The 7,937-nt window shown below is 39.6% G+C and overlaps 1 protein-coding gene across 1 annotated transcript in view; it reads right to left on the bottom strand.

Annotated features, from left to right (window-relative positions):
• Nucleotides 1-2,309, bottom strand: part of LOC139749815 (uncharacterized) — a 45,176-nt gene extending 42,867 nt beyond the window's left edge. The window contains exon 1 of the mRNA XM_071664093.1: nt 2,272-2,309. The gene's annotated coding sequence lies outside the window, so the exon portion shown is untranslated. The remainder of the gene's footprint in view (nt 1-2,271) is intronic.
• Nucleotides 2,310-7,937: the final 5,628 nt, after the last annotated feature.

The raw sequence follows: 7,937 nt of genomic DNA, 5'->3' as shown, positions 1-7,937 counted from the left end.
ATATATATATATATATATATATATATATATATATATATATATATATATATATATATATATATATATATAGGATGTGTGGATCAGGTGTTTGCTTTGAAGAATGTATGTGAGAAATACTTAGAAAAGCAAATGGATTTGTATGTAGCATTTATGGATCTGGAGAAGGCATATGATAGAGTTGATAGAGATGCTCTGTGGAAGGTATTAAGAATATATGGTGTGGGAGGAAAGTCATTAGAAGCAATGAAAAGTTTTTATCGAGGATGTAACGCATGTGTACGTGTAGGAAGAGAGGAAAGTGATTGGTTCTCAGTGAATGTAGGTTTGCGGCAGGGGTGTGTGATGTCCCCATGGTTGTTTAATTTGTTTATGGATGGGGTTGTTAGGGAGGTGAATGCAAGAGTTTTGGAAAGAGGGGCAAGTATGAAGTCTGTTGGGGATGAGAGAGCTTGGGAAGTGAGTCAGTTGTTGTTCGCTGATGATACAGCGCTGGTGGCTGATTCATGTGAGAAACTGCAGAAGCTGGTGACTGAGTTTGGTAAAGTGTGTGAAAGAAGAAAGTTAAGAGTAAATGTGAATAAGAGCAAGGTTATTAGGTACAGTAGGGTTGAGGGTCAAGTCAATTGGGAGGTGAGTTTGAATGGAGAAAAACTGGAGGAAGTGAAGTGTTTTAGATATCTGGGAGTGGATCTGGCAGCGGATGGAACCATGGAAGCGGAAGTGGATCATAGGGTGGGGGAGGGGGCGAAAATTCTGGGAGCCTTGAAGAATGTGTGGAAGTCGAGAACATTATCTCGGAAAGCAAAAATGGGTATGTTTGAAGGAATAGTGGTTCCAACAATGTTGTATGGTTGCGAGGCGTGGGCTATGGATAGAGTTGTGCGCAGGAGGATGGATGTGCTGGAAATGAGATGTTTGAGGACAATGTGTGGTGTGAGGTGGTTTGATCGAGTAAGTAACGTAAGGGTGAGAGAGATGTGTGGAAATAAAAAGAGCGTGGTTGAGAGAGCAGAAGAGGGTGTTTTGAAATGGTTCGGGCACATGGAGAGAATGAGTGAGGAAAGATTGACCAAGAGGATATATGTGTCGGAGGTGGAGGGAACGAGGAGAAGAGGGAGACCAAATTGGAGGTGGAAAGATGGAGTGAGAAAGATTTTGTGTGATCGGGGCCTGAACATGCAGGAGGGTGAAAGGAGGGCAAGGAATAGAGTGAATTGGAGTGATGTGGTATACCGGGGTTGACGTGCTGTCAGTGGATTGAATCAAGGCATGTGAAGCGTCTGGGGTAAACCATGGAAAGCTGTGTAGGTATGTATATTTGCGTGTGTGGACGTATGTATATACATGTGTATGGGGGTGGGTTGGGCCATTTCTTTCGTCTGTTTCCTTGCGCTACCTCGCAAACGCGGGAGACAGCGACAAAGCAAAAAAAAAAAAAAGAAAAAAAAAAAAAAAATATATATATATATATATATATATATATATATATATATATATATATATATATATATATATATATATATATATATATATATATATATATATATATATATATTGTTACGAACTCGGTGGCTTATTGGAGCAAGGTCGCCAGTAACATATATATGTCACAAATACTATACTGGTCCTTGTCTTTGCAAGGACGTTAGATTTGTAATATTGCACAACTCAGGATAACGCTGTCTTAACGTTATAGGATTAAAACAAACACCAAGGTTAGAATTACTTACAATGAAAAGAATTCAAATGTATAAGGTGAACACATAAATCAGGCACGAATCATTTACGTTAACACTGAACATGAGTTTAACATTGAACATGAGTTAACATTCCAGATAAGATTTCAAACCAGGAGATCTCTTTCCTTTGACACTTTGTTCGATAGCATTACATTTAGTTAGACCTGACGTGACACAGTAAACATCATCGTTGCACTTAGCTAGACCTGACGTGACACAGTAAACATCATCGTTGCACTTAGCTAGACCTGACGTAACACAGTAAACATATCGTTACACTTAGCTAGACCTGACGTAACACAGTAAACATATCGTTGCACTTAGCTAGACCTGACGTAACACAGTAAACATCATCGTTGCACTTAGCTAGACCTGACGTAACACAGTAAACATATCGTTACACTTAGCTAGACCTGACGTAACACAGTAAACATATCGTTACACTTAGTTAAACTTGACGTGACACAGTAAACATCTTACAACCTAGGGCAGCGGTGGCTACGGGGTTCGAGACAGGGAAAGCCTACATTACCTTGCTGGGCTCGGGAGTGCTGAAGGGATCAAGTCTCAGACGATCGTCTGAGCCTTTTATCTGGAGGACCAGCAACTCAGGGACAGCTAGCCACGCCTCGACCCGCCATCTGATTCTACTATAGGTCAGAATGACACAGTTGCCCTTGATAGGTGGAGAGACTGGTTGTCACGCCCTCTCTTTGACGTGATGGCAGAAGGAGGCGTAATGTCCGACCTACATATGTGGCGTGCATTCAAAATCCGTTGTTCGTTTGTCCACGACGGCAGCGAACGCACGGGGTGACACACCGCAGCTGTTCCCATGGTTGGACCTGACGCTGTCGACCTGACGTTTGGGTGCTAGAGGACTGGTCAAGATCTGGTTCAAAATATAATTACTAAGGCCATTAACACGGTCAGGGAGGTGAGATCCGAGCCGATAGCAACCGCACCCTACATAGGCACAGAGACACACCATACACCTATACGAACACGTGGACACACGCACAGTGTTCGTAACAAACGCGGGAGACAGCGACAAAGTATAATAAAAAAATATATATATATATATATATATATATATATATATATATATATATATATATATATATACATATATATATATATATATATTCTTTTTCTTATTTGTTATACTTAGTTGCTGTCTCCTGCGTTAGCGAGGTGGCGCAAGAAAACAGACGTAAGAATGGCCCACCCACATACACATGTATATAGATAACGCCCACAACCGGACATATACATACCTATGCATTTCAACGTATACAAACATAAACTAATACAGACATATACATATATACACATGCATATATTCATACATGCTGCCGTCCTCCATTCCCGCCGCCACTCCGACACATATGAAATGACACAGCCTTTCCCTCCGCTTACGCGCGAGGCAGCGCTAGGAAAGGACAACGAAGGCCACATTCGTTCACACTCAGTCTCTAGCTGTGATGTGTAATGCACCGAAACCTTAGCTCCCTTTCCACATCCAGGCCCCACAGAACTTTCCATGGTTTACCCCAGACGCTTCACATGTCCTGGTTCAATCCATTGACAGCACGTTGACTCCGGTATACTGCATCGTTCCAATTCACTCTATTCCTTGCACGCCTTTCACCCTCCTGTATGTTCTAAATTTTTCACTCCATCTTTCCACCTCCAATTTAGTCTCCCACTTCTCTTCCTCCTCTCCACCTCTGACACATATATCCTCTTTGTCAATCTTTCCTCACTCAGTCTCTCCATGTGACCAAACCATTTCAATTCACCCTCTTCTGCTCTCTCAACCACACTCTTTTAATTACCACACATCTCTCTCACCCTTTCATTACTTACTCTATCAAACCATCTCACATCACATATTGTCCTCAGACATCTCATTTCCAACACATCCATCCTCCGCACAACCCTATTTATCGCCCATGCCTGACAACCATATAACATTGTTGGAACCACTATTCCTTCAAAAATACCCATTTTGCTTTCCGAGATAATGTCCTCGCCTTCTACACATTTCTCAACGCTCCTAGAACCTTCGCCCCCTCCACCACCCTGTGACTCACTTACGCTTCCATGGTTCCATCCGCTGCCAAATCCACTCCCAGATATCTAAAACACTTTGCTTCCTCCAGTTTTCTCCATTTAAACTTACCTCCCAATTTACTTGTCCCTCAACCCTACTGAATCTAATGACCTTATGCATAGTCACGTTTACTCTCAGCTTTCTTCTTTCACACACTTTACCAAACTCAGTCACCAACTTCTGCAGTTACTCACCCGAATCATCCACCAGCACCGTACCATCAGCGAACAACAACTAACTCACTTCCAAGCCCTTTCAATCAATACCCTCCCATATCATTTCCCAGGAATACTCAACAAACTTAAACCTTTGTAATTTGAACACTCACTTTTATCCCTTTTGCCTTTGTACAAAGGCTCTATGCATGCATTCCGCCAATCCTCAGGCACTTCACCATGAACCATACAAATACTAGATATCCTCACCAACCAGTCAACAACACAGTCACCCCCTTTATATATATATATATATATATATATATATATATATATATATATATATATATATATATATATATATATATATATATATATATATATATATTGGAAACGATCACAATTTTGCGCGTGATCAAGATATTCCTATGAGTCCTCGGGGAAAATGAAACGCGAAAAGTTCCCAAGTGCACTTTCGTGTAATAATCACATCATCAGGGGAGACACAAGAGAGAAATATAACAGTCAGTTGATATACATCGAAGAGACGAAGCTAGGACGCCATTTGGTAAACATGTGATTGTCCAAAACATAAAACGAGCGTTCATAAACCTATCATTTTACAAATCTTATCAACAATAAAGTTATCTAATTTGTATAGACCATCACTAATATTCAGATTATAATTCTTTGTGTATTAATGATAGAAGATTCACTGATATTTCTCTTGGTAATAGAGTTAATAACTGAGATGGCGTTACTCCAGTCAATACGATGCTCATAGTTTTTAACATGATTAAACAAGGCATTTGATTCTTGTCCCGTTCTTATACTATTTTTATGTTGCTTAAGTCTAACAGAAAGATCCTTACCAGTCTGACCAACATAAAATTTATCACAGTTTCCACAAGGAACTTTATAGATGCAACCAAGAGAATTTTCTGGTGAATTCCTGATTAAGATATTCTTTATAGTATTATTGTTGCTAAAGGCAACATTTACATTAAAGGATTTAAGCAGCATGGGAAGCAAAGTGAAACTGTTATTAAAAGGGAGAACTAAAAGATTCTTGGTGTTAGTGGGAGGTTTGGGCTCAACTCTATAGAATGATTTCTTTGCTAACTTAAGGGATTTATCAATGAAAGATCTAGGGTACTTTAACTTAGATCCAATAGAATATATCTTCTCAAACTCATCATCAATAAACTCTGGACTACAAATAAGTAATGCCCTAAGGAACATAGATTGAAATGATGATAATTCAACTCTGTCATGTTGAGATGAGTAATAATGGATATATGAGCATACATTGGTGGGTTTTCTGTATATGCTAAACTTAAACTTGTTTCCTTGTCTATGTATCATGCAATCTAAAAATGGTAACATACCACTATTTTCATTTTCTACAGTAAATTTGATGGAAGGTACTAAATTGTTAAGTAAGGGGAGAAATGTTTGTAAATTTTCATTTGTTCGCCAAACACAAAGAACATCATCTAAATACCTAAACCAAATTGCATTAGAAGGTAAGATATCCTTTGGTAATTTTGTTTCAAAAAATTCCATATAAAGATTACTTAGTACAGGTGAAAGAGGGTTACCCATTGCCATACCAAATTTTTGAGCATAATAATCTCATTAAATTGAAATACACAGTCTTTTATACACAATTTTATCAGTTCAATGAAATTAGACTTTGAAACAGGTAAATGAATATCATCCAAGACATCAAATAGATATTCTAAAAGGTCATCAACTGGAACGTTAGTGAAAAGTGAGGAAACATCAAAGCTAACTAGTTTGATGATGTGATTATTACACGAAAGTGCACTTGGGAACTTTTCGTGTTTCATTTCCCCCGTGGACTTATAGGAATATCTTGATCACGCGCAAAATCATGATCCTTTCACACACACACACACACACACACACACATGGACCAGCCTGACTATACCAAGCAAATATAAACGACAAGTAGCGGACTGGACGACCTCGTACTACAGGATGAATAGAAGAGAGGAAGTCGTCCTGGCTCGTCTACGTCTCAACTGTACCTACAGCACCCACCTACAACCCTACATGAACCAAAAACTTTCCAGCAAGATGTGAAACCTGCCAATCCAATCTGACAATAGACCATCTCCTCACACAGTGAACGAAACATCATGAAAACAGGAAGAGGCTGATAGATTATTTCGAAAACAAACATACAAACAAACAAAAAACTTCACCATCTACTGTCTACTTGGTGATGATAACAACCCCCCAAAAATTCACCATTTACAATCTACTTGGGGATGATAACAACATAATCAAACAATGGTTTATCTTTCTCAAGGAAACGGAAATAACCAAGATGATCTAAGGTGGTTCGTTGGTTCGACTCTGTGCCGGAGCTGGCTTCGGGGTGTAGCTGTTTTCGCTCTGGGCTGGTTGTTGTGAGGTGGGCAAAGCAATTTACTCATCATGCTGCTGGCCAGGATCGAGGGTGGTTTGGCTTGGTGTGGTTTACGTTATGGTGTCCAGCTGACGAGTTGCCGAAGCTATTGTGTTATAATTCAAATATATGTTCCATGTTTTGGTGAAGGACTATCTCTAATCTATCCTATCTATTTCGCATTCCTTCTGGCAGCTGCACCAGTGGATGTTGTGCCAACTGGGTGGTGTTTGCTACCACGTAGACACAATAACCACTTACCAACTGTTTTTTTCCCATTTTTGTTAATTTTCTTGTTTATTTTTCTTTTTCCCCCTATAGGACTAAGTAGGACTTATAGGTGTTGATGTAATTATTATGTAGGGACTTGACACAGTCAAAAATCATACAGGGTTGCAGGCCTAATAACCTTTACTTATAGGTCGCTGGCTGTTAAACCCAACGAAACAAAAATGATAATGTTGAAGTTGGAGAAAAGTTTGGAACAAGTGATCAACGACAAATTACTTTTGAGGTTACTTTTGTCGCTGCATGTAATGCATAAAAGGACATTCGCGCGGGAGGTGGGGGAGAGATTTTAAATATGCTTAATGATCTTTGCATTGTACTTAGCAGGCAAATCTAGGGTGATACGGTTAATGAAAACGACGTGAACGTATCTTGGAAAAACTTCGGTAAAACTTTCAAAGCAGTAGAAGGAGCATATGTGCCAACGCGTACCACACAGTCTATCTTAAAAAACGAAGCCCAGATAGTGAAACAGGGAAATAAAGAAGGGGTGGTTTGTATGATTTTTTTCATACCATCAGTTTACTCACCATCAACATATTCATCTTCTATGTTCTAGTTATGTTCTAGTATTGGTGACCACTGAAGAGGAGTAGGATTGCTAGAATTGTGGTTGATGGGGTGGAGGACCAACTGACACAGCAAGATCTAGATCCTGGTGAGGACGGGGATTACAAGGCTATTCAGCACCAACCCCACCTCCCAAGAGTCATGTAAGATATTCCAGTCGTGTTCTCATACATAACTTGCAAAGTAAAAAATCCAGTAGATTGGTGAAGTGAAAATCCAGGCCCAGCAGTTCTATTCAAAACAGCTTGCGGGATGAAAATAGAAAGAAAGAAGTCGACTGTGTGAATCTATTACTTAAAAGGAAATGCAAATTATTTGACTAACGTAAGAGAGACGGGTTCGCATCCGAATACACATGAACCATTCTGATATTCCGACACCAGCTTCGCCCTGTTCTCGTTTATACCACAGTCATGTATTAGCAAATCCTCGGCAACTTGTTGCTTTCGTCATTTAGTCTCTTTCTTTGTCTACTGTGGTTGACCTGTGTCTTTACCTGACCCAGAATTGATCTAATCCAGTGTCGCGTGTTCCTCTCCTCAGTTGATATTCTTAAAACTATATTTACTTCTCTTATTCCATTAGTACACCATTTATGAAAGTGCTATTCATTCTGCGCATTTATAGAGACT

Source organism: Panulirus ornatus, chromosome 8 (genome assembly GCF_036320965.1).
Source record: "Panulirus ornatus isolate Po-2019 chromosome 8, ASM3632096v1, whole genome shotgun sequence".
NCBI classification, from domain to species: Eukaryota; Metazoa; Arthropoda; class Malacostraca; order Decapoda; family Palinuridae; genus Panulirus; species Panulirus ornatus.
Note: the sequence above shows the minus strand (reverse complement) of the source record. Positions and strands in the feature narration are given on the sequence as shown.